General features: G+C 35.2%; 1 protein-coding gene across 1 annotated transcript in view; it reads right to left on the minus strand.

Moving 5' to 3' along the window:
- The window catches only part of SPOCK3 (SPARC (osteonectin), cwcv and kazal like domains proteoglycan 3), a 482,003-nt gene that overhangs the window by 381,546 nt on the left and 75,242 nt on the right, over positions 1-25,215 (minus strand). The window lies entirely within an intron of this gene.

Below are 25,215 nucleotides of genomic sequence, written 5' to 3' on the forward strand. Positions count from 1 at the left end.
CTCGGTCATTTAAACATTTTCAAAAGCTTGAATAGAATTTTTTTAACGCCACAAGAGAAATTATGAGAAACAGAACAAACCAACCCATAAAGTAAAAGTACTAAGAATCTCAAAACCTAAGAAAAATGTGTTCCATATTTGTAGTTCTATAATATTTTAGGACATCTGTAAGTATATGGTTGTTTCCCTGGAAAGTGTTAGTGAAGCCCAGGTATTTACATCTGAACATTACTTTTTTATCTAGAATCTCTCCAAGAAAATTTGTAAAAACTGACAAATACCAACATCAATAAATAATTATCTAACTCCCTTATTAAGTATTCTTTTAAAGACACATTTTCCGTGATTTTTTTTGTAAGTTTTGTATTTTTCACCTAGGATAAATGATGTCATATCCACTCTATCCCTTCTCTTAAAAATCATTTGAATTCAACCAGTATGAACACAAGAGATTTATAAATTTACCTTGCTTAAACCATCAATAGCAGAACTACAGTCAACTCTTTTTAATGCTGTAGAAAATCATTCAACCTCTAAAGCACTTCATATCAGAGACCAAGCATTTATCTTTCAATTGTTATCACAGAAGACAAGCCAAATATTATCATAAATGACAAATCATGTCTCTAGAGATGACAGTTCTGTATAGTTTTTTAAAGACATGTCTTAGCATGTTAAGATCTTTAAGATTATACAGTTACAGTTTATGAAATAGATAACTATCAAAAGTTATTTATTTTAATCTCCTTTAAAAAGTCCTTAGCATTTGAAGGATATTTCTGAATGTTGAAATTTAGAGACTATATTACTTTCATTTGACTACTGTAATAAATTACCAAAGGCCCTAGGTGGCTTGAAACTAGAGATGTATTCTTATTCAGTAGTGGAGGCCAGAAGTCAGAAATCAAAGTGTTGGGCCGGGCGCGGTGGCTCACGCCTGTAATCCCAGCACTTTGGGAGGCCGAGGCGGGCGGATCACAAGGTCAGGAGATCGAGACCACGGTGAAACCCCGTCTCTACTAAAAATACAAAAAAAATTAGCCGGGCGCGGTTGTGGGCGCCTGTAGTCCCAGCTACTCGGGAGGCTGAGGCAGGAGAATGGCGTGAACCCGGGAGGCGGAGCTTGCAGTGAGCCGAGATCGCGCCACTGCACTCCAGCCTGGGCGACAGAGCGAGACTCCGTCTCAAAAAAAAAAAAAAAAAAATCAAAGTGTTGGCAGAAGCTAGGGGAAGAGATCCATTCTTTACCTCTCTCTTAGCTTCGGATAGCTGCCAGTAAACCCTGGCATTCCTTGGCTTGTGACCACTTCACTTCAATCTCTGCCTCCATCTTCACACTTTCTCCTTCTTCCGTGTCCCTCCTCTGTGTGTCTCTTATATATACATATGCCATTGGATTTGGATAATCAAGGATGGCCTCCTCTTCTCAAGGTCCTTAATGCCATCTGCTAAAATCCTTTCTTCCAATCAAGATAACATTCCCAGGTTTGAGGTATTTGACATGGACGTATCTTTTTGGGGACTACCATTCAATCCACTGAAGAGACTAAACATTATCATTATATAAACATTTTCATTATTGTCTATAGTAGGCAAAATAATGACCTCTCACATATGTCCATATCCTAATTCCAGGAATATGTTACATTACAATGCAAATGGGATTTTGCCAAACTGGTTAAAATAAGGATCTTGAGATAGAAAGAGTATTTGGGTTATTCAGGTGGGTCCAATGTAATCATGAGGATCATTTGAGGAGGAAGGCCGGAGGGCCAGCATGAAAGATGTAAGGATGGCAGCAGAGGTCAGAGTGGTGGAACTTGGATCCAAGGGATGCCAGTAGCACCTAGAAACTGGACAAGGCAAGGCAAGGGTTTCTCCTGCACGTCCCTGGATGTAACACAGCACTTGAGTTTAGACTCATCAGACCAGCTGTAGACTTCTGCTGCCAGAACTGTAACATAATAAATTTGTGTGTTTTAAGCCATGACATCTGAGGCAATATGTTACAGAGTAATAGGAAGCAAATGCACTGTTCAGCATTCTTTCGTAAAGCAGATAACCAGTAGTAGATGTCTTTAAGAACACAGCCTGATTACTGTGGTCAGATAGATAGTTGGGGCTACCTAACAGAGAAGAGTGAAGGAAAATCTATTTTATTTTTAATCACACGAGTTATCTTACTTAACTTGGGTTTAATTCTAACATAATTAGTAATTAGAAGCTTGTTTTGCTTTCCCTTGGCTTCTAAATGATGCCTGTGATTCATGCGGCAAGAGAACAGGCATTTCATGGGACATTCTCAGAAGTCTTTCCCCTATTAGTAAGGTTGTGTCCAACATTTTCTATCTCTGTTTAAAACTATAAAATAAATTGCTATAAATATCACTTGAGAGTATTAGGCAGTCAATAAATTTCAAACAGAATCTGCTGTTCTTCAAAATAAGCACAGTCGACTAATATAAAAATTAATATGTTGGTGTAGGCATGCTATATTTATTATGCTTTGCCTTGTAACTTTTATAACTTTTACACTTTTTTTTTTCCTTTCCTTTCCTTTCCTTTCTTTTTTTTTTTTTTTTTTTTTGAGACAGAGTCTTGCTCTGCTGCCCAGGCTGAAGTGCAATGGCATGATTTTGGCTCACTGCAACCTCCATTTCCTTGGTTCAAGTGATTCTTCTGTCTCAGCCTCCCAAGTAGCTGGAACTACAGGCATGCATCACTAAGCCTGGCTAGTTTTTTTTTTTTTTTTTTGTAATCTTTGTAGAGATGGGGTTTCGCCATTTTGGCCAGGCTGGTCTTGAACTCCTGACTTCAGGTGATCTGCCCGCCTCGGAATCCCAAAATGCTGGGATTACAGGCATGAGCCACCCTGTCTAGTGTTTGATAACTCGTACACCTTTTATTTAAATTTTCCTGAGGCAAAAACTAGGTATTTGGGGGTGGAAGCATTGTTAGTGGGGGGCAAATGGCAAGGAGTACTGATATTAATAAACTAGTTTCTCAATTTAATTTTTATTTGCTATTATTTTTCCATTTCAGTATCGTTTTAATAGCATGAAAATTGTCTGGGTAGTTACTCAGATTATGGCTTTACCAAATATGATTGTTTTTTGCCTGTTTTATTGAGGCATCACAAACTTTAATTTTCTTTTTAAAGTTATATTCTGAAGGTTATCAAAAGTATTCAAAGGCCTTCAAAAGTCATATTTACCATTAATTAGAATATCCTATTACGTCGTTGCATATAGTTCTTCAGTCGTTATTATATTCCCCACATTGCTCTATTATAGGAGATTTCCTTAAAAGTCATGTAAAAAGATATAACTATTTAGCAAGTTTACCTTCCTAGCTTCAATTATTTCTCAGTTTCATTTTATTGACTTTTTCTTAGTGCATTGGTCAGCATTATTCAATACCTTATTCCCAGTTCTATTTAGAGTTTCCAGATCCATGAAGTGAAAAAGATTGATCCCAACACTGATCTTGACTTTTTACTTCAAGTGGAACTTAAGAAAATACTTTTAAGATGCTGTTGTTGGCTTACATATAAATATATACAAAATATGTGTTTAACATATTAAATATTACATTAATAATTATATATTTTTATACATAATTAGTGACTGATTTAAATTTTCCTGAACATAGTATTATGTCTAGATGAAAAGTAAAAAGACCATTTGTCTTGTCATTTATCTTCAAAGTCTAAAAATGCATACATAGAAAATGTCCTATTTTAAGCCTTTATATCCACTAGCATTCAAAATATACAAAAGATTTGGAAAGTTTTAAGAGATGACAATGTTCAATTTTAAAATGTAGCACACATGGGAGGAAAAAAGTAATTCCCAGTCTTACCATTTGTAATAGAAAGTGCATAGATCTAAAAGAATAATTTGGGATTGTCATCAGTGGAAGATAATAGTTTTAACCAGATTCAATCACAAGTAGTTGTAATCTTTCTCACTGTTCAGCATCTCACTGGAGTGAGTTCACCTGTCTTAGCAGCCTATGAACACTCTGACCACCAATGTACTATATGAGTCATATTGGAAATGCACTGGAAATTCACGGCAGATCAAAATCCCAGCAAATACACAATGTTTCACCATTTTTTTCAACCTAGATATATTATTTATTGTCCTATATAAAATGTGTGTGTGTGTGTGTGTGTGTGTGTGTGTGTGTGTGTGTGTGTGTAAAATTGTTAGGCTGTTTTAATCCACCAGAAACTAAAACAAAAGTTTTAATGATTGACTGCTGAATAAAGCACTTGTCAATGGAATGATTGAATGAAAACACATCCATTCTCCAGTGTACATAATGCTGCTATAGGTGTCATTCCACTTCTGATTTGATCTGTCAATGAGCTAAAAAGGCAACCATATCCTTTCAATGTCCTACGAAGAATAGACCATTTTTTAAAAGTACATATAAAAACCCTCCCAAAGCAACAAACAATGAAGGGATACAAAGAATATCCCACCTTTTAGCTAATGTCCAAATATGCTTATTTTCATTTTTTTTCCCCTCTAAGGCAGTGGTTCTCAAAGTGTGAACTCCAAGAAAAGCAGTGTCAGCATCACTTGGAATCTTGTTGAAAATGCAAATCTCTAGGATTTCCATTGCTGAGAAGATGGCTCAGGGAGTGGTCAGTAGTTGTTTGATGAAAGACCTTGATTAAGTCATCTAATCCTGTGGCATCTCAGTTCTCTCACCCATAAAATTAACATATTTGATTATGGAAAAATCCAGCATTATAATTCTGGTAATAGGTAAACCACTTTGCCAAATACTAAATATAGGCAATTTTTATGTAAAATACTGTATTGGTCATAAATGCAGCCTCTTATTTCCCTTTCTCCTCCTTATGTGAGCACTTCTCTAAAGCAAATATGGACTGAGCAGGGAGAAAAATTGCATCTTCTCTGAAATATCTTGAGGCAATACATAAATAAGTAGATAAATTGCTAATAAAAATGCTCAGTGAAAACAAAAATCATAAATACAGACATTTTTTCCTAAGTGTTTCTCATCCATGGGATCCAGTGGAAAACAAAGAACCTGAGTTAATCAAATATCATATAAAATAAGTGTGGTTACGTTTCAAACTTAGTTTTGCATCTTTTAAAAAATTCAATATGAAGGGATAGAATAAATTTTAAAATCCATTATTATTATTTAAAAATTGAAAATCCTATTACTTTTACTGATTAATCCTTTGGACGAAATTTGATTTTTGCATATATGCTGTTTAAAATCTAAAATAAATTTTTAATTTATCTCAGTTATCAACTTAATGACACTTTAGCCTGACCTCATTTCTATATATCATTGATTCTTTCATAAAGGGGTACCACTTTGTATTTATTTTCTGACTATACAACTAACTCCTGCCCATTGTAGGTAATAGGCAGAATACAGAAAAAGGATAGGATATAAAAGTTTTTAAAACACCAAAATCACAAAAATATTTACTAAAATACTTGGGCCTAAGTGTGTTTATTTTTCAAACTATTGCATTTTAAAATATGCCTAAGTTTTGATGCAAAAAATCTAATACCTGTGTATGTATTCAAATGTATTCAGCTGTTCTAATGTGACTCTTCTATTGGTTTTAAGCTAAGGTGGTCCTTCTCTATTAGGAGATCTAAAAATCAAATACTCATATTTTTCTACTAAGATATTAATGATGCCCCATTTTAATATCTAACATTTTAAATAATCTTTTAGTGTTGGTTTTAACTCTAATAATATTTCAAATTTATATTTTCCTTAATGACCAATTATCCGAGCACCACTTTATTAAAAAGTCACTTTTATTCAGTGATGTTAAATAACTAGAATACAAGCACCTTTCAGATCATTTCTTTATTTTTCATAGTATGTACAGACCTAATAGGATCAGACATCATGAAGAAAGAAGGTTCTGGAATAGGGTATCATGAAAACCATGAAAACATTAGGTATTAACTTTAGACCATCTCTATTATCTCCACTATTTTTCCTTCAATGTTTAGTCCTATTTACTGAATTTCTGTCACTGAAAAAGATTATTCTTATAATTTCATAATTGTTTATATACATGTATAGCATCATTTATTGGATATTTATATTGTCATTGAGAGAGATATATACAGAGACTTTTAGAGGTGAATGAAAAACAATAATTAGATACAGGATTTCATTTCTGTCTTCTTCCAGCCTTGGAAGAAGGAAGAGCTGCTTATACTTCATAGCCTAGAATTACTCTGTTCATTTTCCATCTACTTTAAGAGTTTAAAGAGAAAACCTATCTTTTGGATCCTGTAAATAAAAATATAAATAAGCTCATATCAAGAACACATAAGATTGGGAGAAAGGAGAAGTGAGACCTTGCTCCTTGCTGCATTCCCACTGATAAGGAAGAGCTGTCTTAAGAAAAAGCCAATTTGCTTTGGGAAAGATACCATTAAAAATGTCACTGTGTTTTCAAAAAAGAAAAGAACAAATGGAAAAGTGGATAAAAGGAAATATATTAGAGGGAAGCTCTTATTTGAGACATTTTTATCCTCTAAACATTTACAGGAATCATTTGAAAAGGAAAAAATCATAAGACTAGAATAAATTAATGCAGTTCCATGATCTTCAGTTAGTATGATTTATAATTAAATTAATTCATTAAAATTTTAACAACAAAAAAATGTTAAACACTGCAGTGTCAAAAAATTTGTTGGAAGATAAGGGCAGTGAAAAATTTCACGTAATGGGATCAATTTTAGAAGACCTTATTACTAGGTTACTTTTCTCTGTAATATGAAGGGACTCGAGCAGAAGCCCTTTAATTCTACATCCATGTTTCATCTGTAAACCCATATAATAGGTTCATTTAGTTGATGATTCATTTAAAATCATGTAAGAAAGCTGATAAGAAGCTGAGCGTGCAAATGTGAACATATAATTGCATCAAGCAACTTTTCAGAAGACATTTAGAAAATAATTTATGTGTCCATCACTGAATGTTATTTACTCAGCTGATACATATAAATTAACGAACTACACTAAAAAAAGAAATATTCAAAAATATCCATGTTAGATGTGTTTATAAATATGGCCCAAATTTCTGTGAGAAATAATAATTTCTGGTAGAAAACATGGAAAGTAATTCTAGAAAAACTAGATTTAAAATTATTGCCAATCTGAAGGTTATGCTAGTATGAAATAGAAACATATGAACTAATAGAGCTGACATGTTGGGTAATAATTAATAGTTGATTTCTTGATATATTTTCAATATATAAAGTGCTTTTATTTCTCTTCAAATGGAAAATTGGAGGATGTGGCTACGAGAATCTTCCAAACAAAATGATTGAGGTTTTGTTAACATAATCAGCAATGGCTCATATTTTCACAAGAATTTTGTTAGTCAAAATTTCAGTAATTTTCCTGAATTTCATTTTAGAAAACCATTTCCATTCAAGGTAAAAAGAAATTTAAATAACGTCTCCATTATAGCTTATATCTTTCATCTCTCAGATGAGTACTCTAACTTAGCTGTGGAACTTCTAAATTCTAACCTTCAGAGGGGGAGGAAAACTTCTCTTGGCCCCTGCAATCCCATCAGGCTGACGCCAGAGGAGTTGGCCTCCTGACGAGCTCTATGGAAAGCAGTTTTAGCTCGTTGCTTAAGGTGGCAAGCTCTGATCAGCTCACGGATTTGGACCTCAGCCCCAATGATACCAGGAAAAGGATGGCTATTTTATATTTTCCCATACCAAAATGCCAGTGTGGCAAATCTGGAAGCTCATATGAGATGTTGTATAGTCATAAAAAAAAAGTCTTGGACCTCAGCCTCCTAATTTTTCCAGATGTCCTAGTGCTCATCTCTCACCAACAGAGTTGACTTGAAAGGTTATAAATAGAGCAAATGTTCCATGACACCACATTTCTAGTTTATCCTAATCTCTAATCACAATAGGGGAGGACCTAGTGCTTTTCCGACCATTACATTTAAAAGCATCGCAGCTCTAAAATCAGGGACCCTCTCCAAAATCAGGTGTCCAATTCAGCCTTAGAATGCAGTCATAAATGGGAATCTCCATACTTGCTTTTATTCTGCCGCTGCATTTTCCCCAATGGCAGCTGATTCAATAGGTCTGCTGTGTGTGCGCTTGTCCATCGGTCTTTGCTTGCACAACACAGGTGGCAGATAAATTTTATTACACCTCCAGAAAGTAGAGCAAAAAGATAGCAATGGAAAATAGGAAAGAAAAGATAGGTAAATTAGAGGGCAAATCCAGAAGTCCAACTTCTGAATAAAAGTACAGGACACATTCCACTGAGATAACGAAGGCAACAAATTATAAACTAAATAATCATAATGGAAGTATATCAGTTCCTAGATTGAAAAGGGCTACCTAGAACCCAGCACAACAGATTAAAACTATAATAAGGCAAAATATTGTAATTAGAACAAAGAAAAGATCTGACTGTCTTTCAGAAAGCAAATGAGCTTATTTGCAAAAGAAAGAACTCAAATAGCTTTGGCTTTCTCAACAGCAACACTGGGAGGAAGATGTCAATGGCTTCTAAAGGAAAATTATTTTCAATTTAAAGTTTTTTTTACCCTGCCAAAATCTAGAATATACTTTATTGAAACATCAATTAAGTATGTGAGAAGAATAAAGGATTTTTAGGTAAGAAAAGTCTCAAAACTTTTGTGTTTAATAGACTCTTCTACAGGGAGCTGCTGGAAGAGGTCCCCAAGCAATATGAGCAAGTAAATAGCAGCCACAAAATAGAGAAAACTGAAGACCCAGTCAAAAGAATAGTCAAGGATGTCTCCAAAATGGTGGTAAGATGAGAACCCAGGCTGGCAACCACACTAAGGCATAATAGGTTGATGCAGTAAGACTTAATTAGCAGGCATGCTATCACCATACTTTCATGCTAATGAAACTACTGGAAGCTATTCTTTCCTATTATAGTAGTAAATCCAAAAAGAGGCAGCCATGAGAAAAAAAAATCCATTAATATAAATAAGCAAATGAATTATAATATGACAAAGAGTGTCTTAGAATGAGAGTCACATAACAGCAACACAGATAGAAAGGATATAGTTATTTTAGGAGGAATGCTTTGAACCAAACAATGGAAGAAAATAATGTGAATAAAGAAATCACACCTTCTGTTGATCTCATTGAAAACTAAACTAAAGTTCTATTGGAAGGTGTGAGGAAAAGCAATAGATGTAAAGGCAATCAAGCAGATGAAAACTAATTGCATAATTATTAATTTTAGGAAATAGGTTAAGAATGGAAAATGGATCAGAGCACACAATAATGCTCAAAAATGAACAAAAGTGACAAAGTTGCACTAATATAAATTATTTTTTAATATTTTTGATTTAGTGAAAATATTAACTAAATAAATTGGAGGAGGGAGCAAGGCAACAAAGGTGTGGATGTGGCAAAACAACCAGGGCTTCATGATGATAATAGGAAGTCAATACACAATATTATGCCACTAGCTGAAGAAGTAATAGTTAGGAACTTTCCCATGTATTTAGAAATACAGAGATGTGCAAAAGCCAGAATAATGGTTTAAAAACAGATCATAGTTGCATCAAAGGGGAATAAATAGAGATAGAGACTTATATTATATTATTATGTCCTTGGAGCACTATTCAAGTCTTTAAAACTAGGTGCATATGCTACTCAGATAACTTAACAATTAATGCATAAAAGTCAACAAATTCATCGGTTCTGTCCAATAGACTATGCATCCTTCCCACATTCTTACAGAATCAGAGGCAAACTGAAAGAGGTGCCAAATATACTTTTGTCCTTCAGGTATCTTCATGTAACTTGTAAAGTGGAAAGATTGTGGGTTATGGATTCAGAGAAACATGGATTTGGATTACACTTCCTGAATTTCTGATTTGTCTTCTATCTCCAAGTGTGATAATATTTTTATTAGAAATCAAATAACAGAAAAGTTAAGCTCTTAATACATACATAGCAAACAGTAAGTGATCATTATTTTTAGTTCCCTCTCATCCTTGATTACATAATGCAGGCAGTAGAAAAGCCAACTACTGTATTTTATTGACTCAAAGATACATACCTTTCACTTTGTTGAGTTGAGGATAACCAACTGTGTCTTAAAATTGCCAGCTGACATTTTTTTTACATTTTTTATCCCTGAAATTGTGCTGGTTTATAATAGCATCTCATACAAAAAAAAAAAAAAAAAAAAAAAATATATATATATATATATATATATATATATATATATGGTTTAAACAATAAAAAACTAAAAGAACTCATTTTCCAAATGGAAAATCCTGAGCTCAGGCACTGTTCACCACCTCACTGCCCCAAAAGGCAAAACTTCAATGTGAAACAGGCCAAATAACTTTAAATAAACATTTAGCTTATACGTAAAATTCTATTAATGAATGAGGTACTTAGCCAACAAAATAACAGATGAGACCAAGGATTGGAAAGTGGCATGGGAGTTAACATGGGGCCAGCCAGATGGGTGAGAGAGCAGGTGGTTTAAAAGTCACTGGATATAATTATTCACAATTCCTTCACATAACTAACACTACACAGCACATGTTATGCTCCAGGCATGGAATAAGTCACCAGAATACAACTGAGTCAAATGAGTACATGCTCTTCAGAACATTATTTGCTACTACTTGCTTCACATATTTTTCCTGTTTTTAGCCTTCCCCTTTTCCTATTTTATGCTTTTCCTCTTCTCTTGGTGATATAAACTCAACTTAAAAGTCTGTGGAACTATCATAGACAGTCTACTTTCTTTACTTTTTTCTATAAATAAGTTGCGAAAAGCACCCTAGCAATTATGTTTGTGCTTTATTAGAAATAACTTCTCAACTATACTAAAAATATCCCTTATTTATAATGTACAATTACCCAAACATAAGAAAATATGCTGTGTAAAATTATACACTAACTTCTTAAAATAATTTCAAGTACTTAATGTCTACTTGAAAAAAAAATGTAGCTGCTCAATGCTGTTTACATTTCATACATTCATTTGCTCAGTTTGCAAGTTTTTAGTAAGCTTCTACTATTAGCCAGTCATAGCCCTAGATTTTGGGCTTAACAAGGACTCCATAAAATATAAAAGCAGAGGAAAAAGAATATCAGTGAAGAGTGTCAGATTGTGACAGGTAATAAATGATATGGAGAAGGGAGAAAGTAGGAAAGATAAATAACAGAAAAGTGGAAGGTTGTGATTTTAAACAGGACGGGTCTCACTGAAAGAAATGTGAAGGACAGAGCCATGCTGATATCTAGGGGGGTAAAAAAAAAAAAAAACCTTAGGGAAAAGGAAACACAAGTGCAATTAATCCTGATGTGGAAGCAATATATCACATGTTGGAGAACAGGAAGCTGGAGAAGAGAGTGGAAAAGAGGTCAGAGTTAAGCAGAAAGCCAGAGAGCAAACAAATGTTGTGCAAAGACCCTAATGAGACAGAGAACCACTGCAGGGTTTAACATAGCTTTGTCATAGGCATCTCAAAATTAATAGTGTTGATACAAGCTCATTTTATTTTCAAAAGGACCACTTGAAATGCTGTTCAGAAAAAAACTGCATCACAGTAAATTGGGAGATATTAAATTAATCCCAGTGATAAATCATAATATATCTAGGGTGGTCATGCTGGAGTTGGGGAGAAACTGATTCTGGATTTATTTGAGATACAGTCATCACGATTTACTGATAGATTGAACATGCACCATTATTAAGAGTGAAGTCAAGGATTATTTTGTTTGTTTTGTTTGTTTTGTTTGAATAAAGTGAAAGAACAGGATTGCCATTTACTGACATGGGAGGCTGTGGAAGAAGTAGCTGGGCAGGAGGGAAGACCAGTTTTTCTGCTTTGGACATATGAACTTAAAGAAACCTATTACATAATCAAGTGGAAATATCATTAAGCTGTTAGATATATTAGTAGTGATATCTGAAGATATAAACATGGGAAGCATACAATTTTTTTTAAATCATAGGACTGAATAGGGTCGGCTGATCAGGGTCACCAAGGAAATTTATGAAAAAAGTTGTCATGAGTAAGGTTGTGTGTCACCCTAATTTAAAGGCCAAGGAAATGAAAAGGATCCAAGAAAAACAGCTGAGAGGGAGATCCCAGTGAGGAATGAGAAAAATCAAGAGTGTGGTTTCTCAGAAGCCAAATGAAGAGGGTATTTCAATGTAAAAAGAAAGATCTGGGAGCCAATATTCAACACTCTTAAAGAAAAGAATTTTCAACCCAGAATTTCATATCCAGCCAAACTAAGCTTAATAAGCAAAGGAGAAATAAAATCCTTTACAGACAAACAAATGCTGAGATATTTTTGTTCCACCAGGCCTGACTTACAAGAGCTCCTGAAGGAAGCACTAAACATAGAAAGGAACAACCGGTACCAGCCACTGCAAAAACATACCAAATTATAAAGACCATAGATGCTACGGAGAAACTGCATCAACTAATGGGCAAAATAATCAGCTAGCATCATAATGGCAGGATCAAATTCACACATAACAATATTGACCTTAAATGTAAATGAACTAAATGCTCCAATTAAAGACACAGACTGGCAAATTGGATAAAGAGTCAAGACCCATCAGTGGTCTGTATTCAGGAGACTCATCTCATGTGCAAACACACAGATAGGCTCAAAATAAAGGGATGGAGGAATATTTACCAAGCAAATGGAAAGCAAAAAAAGCAGGGGTTGCAATCCTAGTCTCTGATAAAACAGACTTTAAACCAACAAAGATCGAAAGAGACAAAGAAGGGCATTACATAATGGTAAAGGGATCAATGCAACAAAAAGAGCTAATTATCGTAAATATATATGCACCCAATACAGGAGAGAGCAGATTCATAAAGCAAGTTCTTAGAGACCTACAAAGACACTTAGACTCCCACACAAGAATAGTGAGAGACTTTAGCACCTCACTGTCAATATTAGACAGCTAACGAGACAGAAAATTAACAAGGATATCCAGGAGTTGAACTCAGCTCTGGACCAAGCGGACCTAATAGACATCTACAGAACTCTTCACCCCAACTCAACAGAATATACATTCTTCTCAGCACCACATCGCACTTATTCTAAAATTGACCACATAATTGGAAGTAAAACACTCCTCGGCAAATACAAAAGAATGGAAATAATAACAAACTGTCTCTCAGACCACAGTGCAATCAAATTAGAACTCAGGGTTAAGAAACTCCCTCAAACCGCTCAACTACATGGAAACTGAACAACTGCTCCTGAATGACTACTGGGTAAATAATGACATGAAGGCAGAAATAAAGGTGTTCTTTGAAACCAATGAGAACAAAGACACAATGTACCAGAATTTCTAGGACACATTTAAAGCAGTGTGTAGAGGGAAATTTATAGCACTAAATGTCCACAAGAGAAAGCAGGAAAGATCTAAAATTGACACCTTAACATCAAAATTAAAAGAACTAGAAAAGCAAGAGCAAGCAAATTTAAAAGCTAACAGAAGACAAGAAATAACTAAGATCAGAACAGAACTAAAGGAGATAGAGATACGAAAAACCCTTCAAAAAATCAGTGAATACAGGAGTTGGTTTTTTTAAAAGATCAACAAAATAGATAGACAACTAGCCAGACTAATGAAGAAGAAAAGAGAGAAGAATCAAATAGATGCAATAAAAAATGATAAAGGGGAGATGACCACTGATTCCACAGAAATACTAACCACCATCAGATAATATTATAACACATCTATGCAAATAAACTAGAAAATCTATAAGAAATGGATAAGTTCATGGACACATACACCCTCCTAAGACTAAACCAGGAGGAAGTTGAATCCCTGAACAGATCAATAACAAGTTCTGAAATTAAGGCAGCAATTAATAGCCTACCAAGCAAAGAAAGTCCAGGACCAGTTGGACTCACAGCCAAATTCTACTAGAGGTACAAAAAGGAGCTAGTGCCATTCCTTCTGAAACTATTCCAAACAACAGAAAAAGAGGGGAATCCTCCCTAAGTCATTTTATGAGGCCAGCATCATCCTGATACCAAAACCTGGCAGAGACACAATAAAAAAAGAAAATTTCAGGCGAATATCCCTGATGAACATTGATGCAAAAATCCTCAATAAAATACTGGCGAACCGAATCCAGCAGGACATCAAAAAGCTTACCCACCACGATCAAGTCAGCTTCATCCCTGGGATGCAAGGCTGATTCAACATACACAAATCAATAAACATAATCCATCATATAAACAGAACCAATGACAAAAACCACATGATTATCTCAATAGATGCAGAAAAGGCCTTCGACAAAATTCAACAGCCCTTCATGCTAAAAACTCTCAATAAACTAGCTATTGATGGAATGTATCTCAAAATAATATGAGCTATTTATGACAAACCCACAGCCAATATTATACTGAATGGGCAAAAACTGGAAGCAGTCCCTTTGAAAACTGGCACAAGACAAGGATGTAGTCTCTCACCACTCCTATTCAGCGTAGTATTGGAAGTTCTGGCCAGGGCAATCAGCAAGAGAAAGAAATAAAGGATATTCAATTAGGAAAAGAGGAAGTCTAATTGTCTCTGTCTGCATATGACATGATTGTATATTTAGAAAACCCCATCGTCTCCGCCCAAAATCTCCTTAAGCTGATAAGCAAATTCAGCAAAGTCTCAGGATATAAAATCAATGTGCAAAAATCACAAGCATTCCTATACACCAATAACAGACAGAGAGCCAAATCATGAGTGAACTCCCATTCACAATTGCTACAAAAAGAATAAAATACCTAGGAATACAAATTGCACGGGATATGAAGGACCTCTTCAAGGAGAACTACAAACCAGTTCTCAAGGAAATCAGAGAAGACACAAACAAATGGGAAAACTTTCCATGATCATGGATAGGAAGAATCAATATCATGAGGCCACATTGCCCAAAGTAATTTATAGATTCAATGTTATCACCATCAAGCTACCATTGACTTTCTTTACATAATTGGAAAAAAACTACTTTAAATTTCATATGAAGTCAAAAAAGAACCCGTGGCTGGGCACGGTGGCTCAAGCCTGTAATCCCAGCACTTTGGGAGGCTGAGACGGGCAGATCACAAGGTCAGGAGATTGAGACCATCCTGGCTAACACAGTGAAACCCCGTCTCTACTAAAATACAAATAAAAAAAAAAAATTAGCCGGGCGAGGTGGCGGGCGCCTGTAGTCCCAGCTACTCGGGAGGCTGAGGCAGGAGAATGGCGTGAACCCGGGAGGCAGGGCTTACAGTGAGCTGACATCCGGCCACTGCACTCCAGCCTGGGCGACAGAGCGAGACTTCGTCTCAAAAAAAAAAAAAAAAAAAAAAAAGAACCCACATAGCCAAGACAATTCTAGGCAAAAAGAACAAAGCTGGAGGCATCACACTGCCTTACTTCAAAGTATACTGCAAGGCTATAGTAACAAAAATAGCATGGTTCTGGTAGAAAAGCAGACATATAGACCAATGGAACAGAACAGAGGCCTCAGAAATAATGCCACACATCTACAACCATCTTATCTTTGACAAAGCTGACAAAAACAGGCAATGGGGAAAGGATCCCCTATTTAATAAATGGTGTTGGGACAACTGGCTAGCCATGTGCAGAAAGCTGAAACTGGATTCCTTCTTTACACCTTATCCAAAAATAACTCAAGATGGATTAAAGACTTAAACAGAAGACCTAAAACCATAAAAACCCTAGAAGAAAACCTAGGCAATGCCATTCAGGACAGAGGCAGGCGCAAAGACTTCATGACTAAAACACTAAAAGCAATGGCAAAAAAAAAAAGCCAACATAAACAAATGGGATCTAATTAAACTAAAGAGTTCTGCACAGCAGACTATCATCAGAGTGAACAGGCAATGTACAGAATGAGAGAAAATTTTTGCAATCTATCCATCTGACAAAGGGCTAATATCCAGAATACACAAGGAACTTAAACAAATTTACGAGAAAAAAAATCATAAAGTGGGCAAAGGATATGAACAGACACTTCTCAAAATAAGACATTTATGCAGCAAACAAAACTATGAAAAAAAGCTCATCATCACTGGTCATTAGAGAAATGCAAATCAAAACCACAATGAGATATCATCTCATGCCAGTTAGAATGGTGATCATTAAAAGGTCAGGAAATAATAGATGTTGGAGAGGATGTGGAGAAATAGGAACGCTTTTACAATGTTGGTGGGAGTGTAAAGTAGTTCAGCCATTGTGGAAGACAGTGTGGTGATTCCTCAAGGGTATAGAACTAGAAATACCATTTGACCCAGCAATCCCATTACTGGGTATATACCCACAGGATTATAAATCATTCTACTATGCAGACACATGCACACGTATGTTTATTACAACACAGTTTGCAATAATGAAGACTTGGAACCAATCCAAATGTCCATCAATGATAAACTGGATTAAAAAAATGTGGCACATATGCACCATGGAATGCTACGCAGCCATAAAATGGATGAGTTCATGTCCTTTTCAGGGACATGGATGAAGCTGGAAACCATCATTCTCAGCAAACTATCGCAAAAACAGAAAACCAAACATCGCATGATCTCACTCATAAGAGAGAGTTGAACAATGAGAACACATGGACACAGGGTGGGGAACATCACAAACTAGGGCCTGTCATAGTGTTGGGACTGGGGGAGGGATAGCAGTAGGAGAAATATCTAATGTGGATGACAGGTGGATGGGTGCAGCAAACCTCCATGGCACGTGTATACCTATGTCACAAACCTGCACATTCTGCACATGTACCCCAGAACTTAAGGTATAATAAAAAGAAAGAAAGAAAGAAAGATCAAGTGAAAAATGCTGCAGATAAAGCAATAAGTTGAGATCCAAAAAATGACCTCTGTAACCAGCAGTTCACGGGTGATTTTGAAATTAGGAGTTCCAGTGGAATAATGGAGATATGGCCTCATTTCCATATTTCATCACTCTCAACAGTGTTCTTGAGAACCAGTGAATTTGTCTGCTAGGGGATCTTTGTCAATATCAGTAGACATTTTTGATCGTCACAACTTAGGTGTTTGGGGAGTTGCTACTGGTATCTCGTGGGTAGAGACCAGAGATGCCGCTAATGTCCTAATACAAACAGGAGAGCCTCTACTTCACAACAAAGAAATATTCGGACAAATATGTCAGTGGTGGTAAGAATGAAAAACCTTTCTATAAAAGAATTTTCTTTTATCACCTGGTACTTCAGAGAAACAAAGACTCTCAGAGTTCACAAATGAGGCATAGTGGCTTAAGTATTATAAAATACTATAACTAATTGGCTTCAACAAATCATGTTAAACTTTTACTCTACTACCACTTAACTGTTTTGTCATCACTAAAATGAGGGCAATATAATTATTTCTATAAAAGTAAGTCATTCTCTAACTACAGATTTCTGTTAAAAACTGATCTCTCTCTAAGCATCCTATAAATACAACCGTGTATAGTCTCACATATATACATTCATGTGTATATACAAACCCAAAGCCCTTAGGAACATATGTAATTTTTTAAATTTAATTTCAGATTTTGAAATTATTTAACAAATTGTTTTTTTCTTTGAATATAGTGCCTTCCTTGAAACCAAAACTGAATAAATTAATTTCATAAAGCTGTTCATACATATCAAAAATAATTTTCAAGGCAAAGTGAACAAGGTGAATACATTTGTTCTGAAAAGCTAAAAAATTATTTGGAACATTATTTTAGAATCAAACAACATCTAAACAAAATTAAGATGTGCTACATAATAGATTGAATATTTTGTTTCACTTTGAAGGATGTATTAATTTGAGTAATTCTTTTGAATATCTATCATATAAAAAAGGAAAATTTGGGCATGTCTGTTGAACTAAATTCATTGAGCATTAATAATGCATATACGAAAGTAAATCAAAAAGAACTCTAAGCCATGTGACCACAAGAGCAATAACTGCTTTTGGTCTAAAGGATATTTGAAAACAATTACAATTGTATATCATTCAGTTCTTTCAGTAGTTCTCAATTCATTCTTCTGCACAGCAAATATACATGGTCTACTATGATAAAAAAAATTTCCTATGTACTGAGAAAACAACAGAAAAAAAGTTAGGCATAATCTTTGTTCTCATGCTGATTTACTTACTCATGATTGACTTACTCATTTTATTTTATTTTTTTTCCTAAGCAATCCCTATTTGCTATACAGAAGGGTGCTTCTGGCTAAAAACTGTTCATTTGCAAACAAAGATTCCTGTGAAGTCTTCATGAGGGAAATACCTGCCAAAAGAAGTATGTCAATGGGATACTATAAACTGATATACCCGGGGCTACAATTATGCTTCGAAGAAAATATAGATTCTTCTATTCCTTGATATTGCTCACAACTTCATAATTTTACATTGTTAATTTATACACTAAATTTTGAAATCAAGTCAAAATCTGTTGATTAGGCCTATTGGTGTTTGCACATGAACACATGACTATTACTATTGCATGACATTGCTTTCTCTCATTTTGGAGTCTTAAGGTCCGCATATCAGGATTTCTTTAAGCTGCTAACAAAATATTAAATGCTATTATTATTAATGTGTGGGTTCCTTAATTGTAGAGAACCTTCCACATTTGAGATATATATATATACATGCACTTGGTGCACTATATATAGTGGGTGCACTTTATATAGTGCGTGTATATATACACATACATACATATATATACACACACACATATACTAAAAGTATAAATGCAGAGATGTGAGTTTGAATTTGAACTCAGCCATTTACTTGCTTTGTGACATTGGGCAGGTTACTTCTCTAAGCTTCAGGTATTTCATTTAAATGGCTGTCATGAGGATGAAGTGGGGTGATTTGGGGGAAAGCATCTGATGGACAATAACTGCTCAATAAACAGCTGAATTGTTCTCTTGATGTGTAACTAATTTTATTTTTCAAGGGTCACCTACATGATAGATATTCTATAACTGTTCAAAGTAATGCATGAATGGAATAAGGGCTTTTAATCTGTTTTCCTATAGCATTTAGGGCCTGAAATGCTATCCTTGAATTTGGCAATAAAGACCCTATTAAATTTTTTTTACAGAGAATTATTAGAAGCATGGTTTGTCTGAAGGTCAGTGTGTAGACTATAAAGACTACTGATTTTTTTTTAATGTAAAATGAATACACTTTAAATACTAGAGGAATTTGGCAGAAAAGTTACTGAAGAAATAGATATATTTAGGTGAAAAAGAAAGAACAGATGTAGATTTTCAAAGGAAATTTTGTGTACATCCAGGAGAGGTAGGGAAAGGCGAGGTTGAAATCAGAAGTGATCAGAGGAACAGATATCCTGAAAGAGGGTGGAATGAGTGGAAGAAGACAGCCAAATATTAAACTGTCTGGGGAGTGCAAACCAGTTTAGACAGTACTGAAAAATAAATGGCTAAATACAGTAGGAATGGAAAACCCATAGACTTTTATGGTTGTGATAAGTCACTATAGCGGTATGTGTGTAATGGGAAATGAGTATTTGATATTATTGAAGAAGTAAGGACATTATTTTTCATCCACAAAGTGAGAGAATAAGGCTGCAAGGGCTTATCTGATTGTGTCAGCGTGAACATACTGACTTGGTGTTTGCAGAGGTAGAGTTTTCCTAGGTAGTCTTAAGGATGGCAGCTGATACCCACAGTCAATATTGGGAAATTCATTGTATCAAGACAATCAAGTAATCCAGAGAGTGACCAATATGGATGCCCAAATTACTGTGAATGATAAGCATGTTCTTTATTTAAAAATACGTCTGATCAGAGTATAAACTTTAAGAGCATTGATTGCCTTATTTACCTTTTTGATTGAGGTAATTGAAGATAACATTGCGTCTGAACCCATCATCTGGTGAAGCATGACAAGGATGTTGATGTTTACTGCGTTGGTTCTCAAGCTGTGCTGCAAATTAGAATCTGTTGACAGTTTTTAAGAAATGTCATGCCCAGACCACACCCAAGATGAGCTAAATTAGGGTCTCTGGGGTGGGCCTCAGGCATCAACAACTTTTAGTGCTTTTGGGATCATTGCAATGTGTAGTCAAGTTTACAATTCCTTACTCTAAATTGAGGAGATGAGGCTCTAAGGTTTTGCATAGCATCCTCACTTTGGATAGGATGACATAGGCTAGCAAGAGCTAAAGACAGAGGGTGTGGCAGCACTGGGTGCAAGCCTGCCAACCCAAAGGCTGCTCAGGCTAACTATTTATTGTTAGTGTTTTCTCACTTTCCGCATTCTTAATTTCAATGTCATAGAAGGATAAAGAGAAAAAGAAGGGAGGAAATTAAAGAGTGTGAAATAAGACCTTAAATATATTTCCTCTAACTGTGAAAATATTGCCATATTCATCAGCTGTATGGTTTCACTGCTATGCTCTGCTAAGTAAGCCATCTCACAGCTAATGACCTACTGCATTTTTAGTGTCAGACTGTACAGTAGAGATGAGTCCTATTAACAAAACTTTTTTGTTCATAGAATACACAATAATGAGTCTCTGAAATTTTTACTTAAAATTTAAAATATGTAATGAAACCCCAAGGCAAATTAATAAAGAGAAGCAACAACAGTTCTAAAGAGTGAGATAAGGTATTTTGAGATACAAATAAAAGTAGCTTACATCGTTGTAAAAAATAACACCATGCATGCTAAAGCGGCCATTAGTTATGGGAATATCCATACATAATTTTACAATGTAAGATTCCAAGCTCAAATATATCGTTAACACAAATGTTCCAGGAAACTGTGGAACAATTGTTACCTAACTAAAAGTTTCAGTGTACACAGATCAGATAATCCACCAATAACTACACAAGGATGAGGAGAGCAGCCAAATGACTAAGAATAGAAATACTTTAGGAGAATGTAACCAATGCTGATATTTTACATAGATAACAACCAACCATGGAGTAGTTTCTCAATTTATTCAATGTAGAGAATATGACTAATCCAGATAGTCGAGTAGGATCGTTAAACATTCATTTCCCTGATAGTTCATAACAGATATCTGACACATCTATGTGATAAAAGCAACACTTGAACACTTTAAATAGTCATCTAAGCTTGGACTAAACTGAAATTCCAACTTTTTAAATAATCACTGTGCACTTAAATATGAGTAAAATTTAATTATGAGTGGTTGTTGATGGTTGAGAGCAGATTTCCCACTTCAAGAGGATAAATCATACTTCTAAAAAGTAGGAAAAGTTCAGCAAAACAAATAAACGAAGCATCACATGCTTCCAAAGTAGTAATACACTCTAATATCTACCTTAATATATTGACCAGAGTATTTATCAAAATATGTTTTTAAAAATTTGCTCCAAATATATTGAGATAAAAATTAATTTTTTTCCTAAGATGAAATGTTTTATTTGTTTAGCCTATCTATTTATTTGTTTATCATGCATGAAAGTGAACTTATCTATTTGGATATTTTACCAATTACCCAATGTAAAGAAATCCAATCATATCTATCATTTATTGATTAACAATAGTGTTAGATACCACGCTAAGCTCTTAAAAGGTATTTAATTTTATTCTAACAACACCATGAGAGAGAGATTACTTTTGCCATTCTACAGATGATAAAACTGAGGTTCAGTAAGGTAAGATAACTTGCGTAAGGTTACCACCACATAAGGTTAGTTATGTGTGATCAGGGTTTGACTGAATTGCACATCGTCTGCCTGTCTTCTAATGCTCTTTGCACTCCACGAGGCTATCTTCCTGCCATGCACTTAGCAATCACTCTCAAACAACAAAAACAAAACAAAGCAAAACAAACCATGGGAATAAATGGGGTGTCCATGGGACAGTAAAGCAGAGCAACTTTTGGCATCAATTCTAGACATTCTTTGTTAGAAAACTGTTAGATTATATCAATCAAAGAAGATTGCTTTATAGGGTTGCTGTCCCATATGTGACTATTTGAACCTAAATCAAAATAATTAAAATTAAATTAAATTTTAAAAATTCACCTCCTCAGAAAGTTGCGCCACATTTCCAGTGATCCATAACCACACAGCACTAGTGGCTATGGTATTGTATAACGCAAATATAGATCATTTTTATTACCATAGAAAGTTTTACTGGACAACACTCTATACCACTACCTTAAAAATCTTAAGAGACAGAAAGTTGTATATTTCACTTTGTGGCTTTAAATTTTAGCAGGATTTTTCCTAGCATGTTAGATGTCTATAAAACACAGTAGAGCCGGGCGCGGAGGCTCACGCCTGTAATCCCAGCACTTTGGGAGGCCGAGGCGGGCGGATCACAAGGTCAGGAGATCGAGACCATGGTGAAACCTCGTCTCTACTAAAAATACAAAAAAAAAAACCATCCGGGCGAGGTGGCGGGTGCCTGTAGTCCCAGCTACTCAGGAGGCTGAGGCAGGAGAATGGCGTGAACCCGGGAGGAGGAGCTTGCAGTGAGCTGAGATCGCGCCACTGCACTCTAGCCTGGGGGACAGAGCGAGACTCCATCTCAAAAAAAAAAAAAAAAAAAAAAAAAAAAAAAAAAAAAAAAAAAAAAAAAAAAAACCACAGTAAATACAGCATTAGCATTCAAATGACACAAAGCAACAAAACACAAGGAGTTTTTAAGTCATCAGCTACCAAATACAATTATATTACTTAGTGATATTCTGATTACAAGTGACAGTAACTGACTTCAAATTAGTTTAAGCCGGGAAAAAATGACGAGACATAGGTAGGTTTCAGGGAAAAACTAGAGCCAGGGCTTTAATCACTGTTAGAGCCTTCCTTTCCATTCTCCTCTCTGCTTTCTCTACACACCTGTTTGATTTTCATTTCTGCCTCAAGCCCCCAATACTAGTTTTTGTTCTCTCTGTTTAGAATCACATACAACATTGATCACATATTTAGTTTTTCTGTTATATTTTGCTAAATTTTAATAAAAATGGTATCCTTTATAATCCTAAGTATGTTATTATATTCATATAAAAACATTATTCCAAGAACGATTTCCTGGAATTCCAATAGACTTCACCAAAGTGATCCTTGTCACACACACATACACACACACGTGCATGTGCACACACACACACACACACAATGTTTATGAACACTGCATCTAGGAAGAGAGTAAGATTATATTCCCTCCAGCCTAAACTCCAAAATTCCCAGAAAAGGGTTGGAGCAGCTCAATTTCCGTGCCTGTTTTGGGACCAGGATTATGGCCCTAGGGACACTCAGAGGCCCCAGTACAAACCATATGTGTAGAAAGTATGGGTCAGCACTAAGAAAAAATGAGGTTAATTTTCCAATATGAGAAGGTGAGGGGAAAGAAAAATAATAGCTGGCTGCCATGTTAAAACATTATTTTAGTTCTCAGTTCCTATGCAGCTGTCATAGATTTAAACAACTGAGCTAAAGAAATAAATTACCTCAATAGAAGTTGGGGGCAAAGAAGTTTCTTCAACATTCATTTCCAGTATGATCCTCCCATAACCTGTTCAGAAATCCCCCTGCCTATGATTACTAGAAATTCAACAAACATTGAAAATTTCTATCATTTCTGTGATCTTGTTATAAATGAATCTTTGCATTACAGAATGACTACAGATTTTCAGGGCATCATTACAGTATGTCATCTTTATTGGAGTCCACGGTTGAGAAATAGAAGCCCTGTAGAATAGCATCTCCAAAATCTGATCACAGGAACCTTACATGAAATCGCTAGCATCTAGCAAAGCAGTGACAATAATGCTGCACTTTCCAGTCTTTCCTGCTTTCTTGGTGCTTGGTAATTGTGATGATGAGAGGAAAAGCAGTATTCACTCATCCTAATGTTTTGCCTTGAAATTATTTTAACCTAATCCCTGTGTTAAATCATTCATCCAAGTAAGTTTTTATTGCCCTCATAACAGGAAGTTATATAGTATATCCGGAAATGTATTATAATTTATTCCAAAATTTCGTGATTTTTTTTTTTTTTTTTTTTTGCTGGAGTCCTTCTCTGTCGAAGACTAGTGCTATCTCAGCTCACTGCAAGCTCCACCTCCCAGTTTAAAGCGATTCTCTTGCCTCAGCCTCCTGAGTAGCTGGGATTACAGGCACCCCACCTCTACGCCCAGCTAATATTTTGTATTTTTGTTAGAGATGGGGTTTCACCGTCTTGGACAGGCTGGTCTTGAACTCCTGACCTCAAATGATCCACCCACCTCGGCCTCCCAAAGAGCTGGAATTACAGGTGTAAGCCACCACGCCAGGAATATCTACTAATATCTACTTAATTTAATATTTTTAAATCCAGAAAATGGAACCAACAATATTCCCAAATGTTTTAACTAAAGTTATGACAAACACGTGAAAGAAAGAAAACAACACATGAGATACGGTAAAATTGCTGTGTATAGCAGTTCAAAATCTAATACTTTTCAACTCATTAAAGATTGAATACAGTTTTAATTCATTTGAGTTTTAAAACTTTCACAGAATAAATTTGAAATCACTGGGCAGAGGGTATTAAATGTAGACTTTGTTAACAAGAAAATATAGAAAGGCTTGAAAAGGTCAAAGAAGTTAAATGAAAATAGCAGGGAGAAAAATATTGACTGCAATATTTGAAGAGATAATGCAGCTATATCTAATAGAAATACTACCTGAACTACATATGAAAGTTAAAATCTAGTAGTCAAAGGGCAGGGAGAGCATTAGGACAAATACCTAATGCATGCAGGGCTTAAAACCTAGATGACAGGTTGATAGGTGCAGCAAACCACCATGGCACATACATACCTATGTAACAAACCTGCATGTTCAGCACATGTATCCCAGAACTTAAAGTAAAAATATATATATATTTTTCTAGTAGCCACATAGAAAAGTAAAACAAAACAGATAAAATAAACTTTAACAATATGTTTGACTTAATGCAATTCAAAATAGTATCACAACATTTAGTCAATATGAGTTGAGATATTTTACATTATTTTTAACACTAAGTCTTCACAATTATGTGTTCTGTTTTACATACACAGCAAAATCTTAACTTGTACTATACACATTCCAAGTGCTTCATAGCGACCCTATGGACCAGTGCAGATATAGAGACATAGTTAATGGGAATAAGGGCCAGTGCA

Source organism: Macaca mulatta, chromosome 5 (genome assembly GCF_049350105.2).
Source record: "Macaca mulatta isolate MMU2019108-1 chromosome 5, T2T-MMU8v2.0, whole genome shotgun sequence".
Classification (NCBI taxonomy): domain Eukaryota; kingdom Metazoa; phylum Chordata; class Mammalia; order Primates; family Cercopithecidae; genus Macaca; species Macaca mulatta.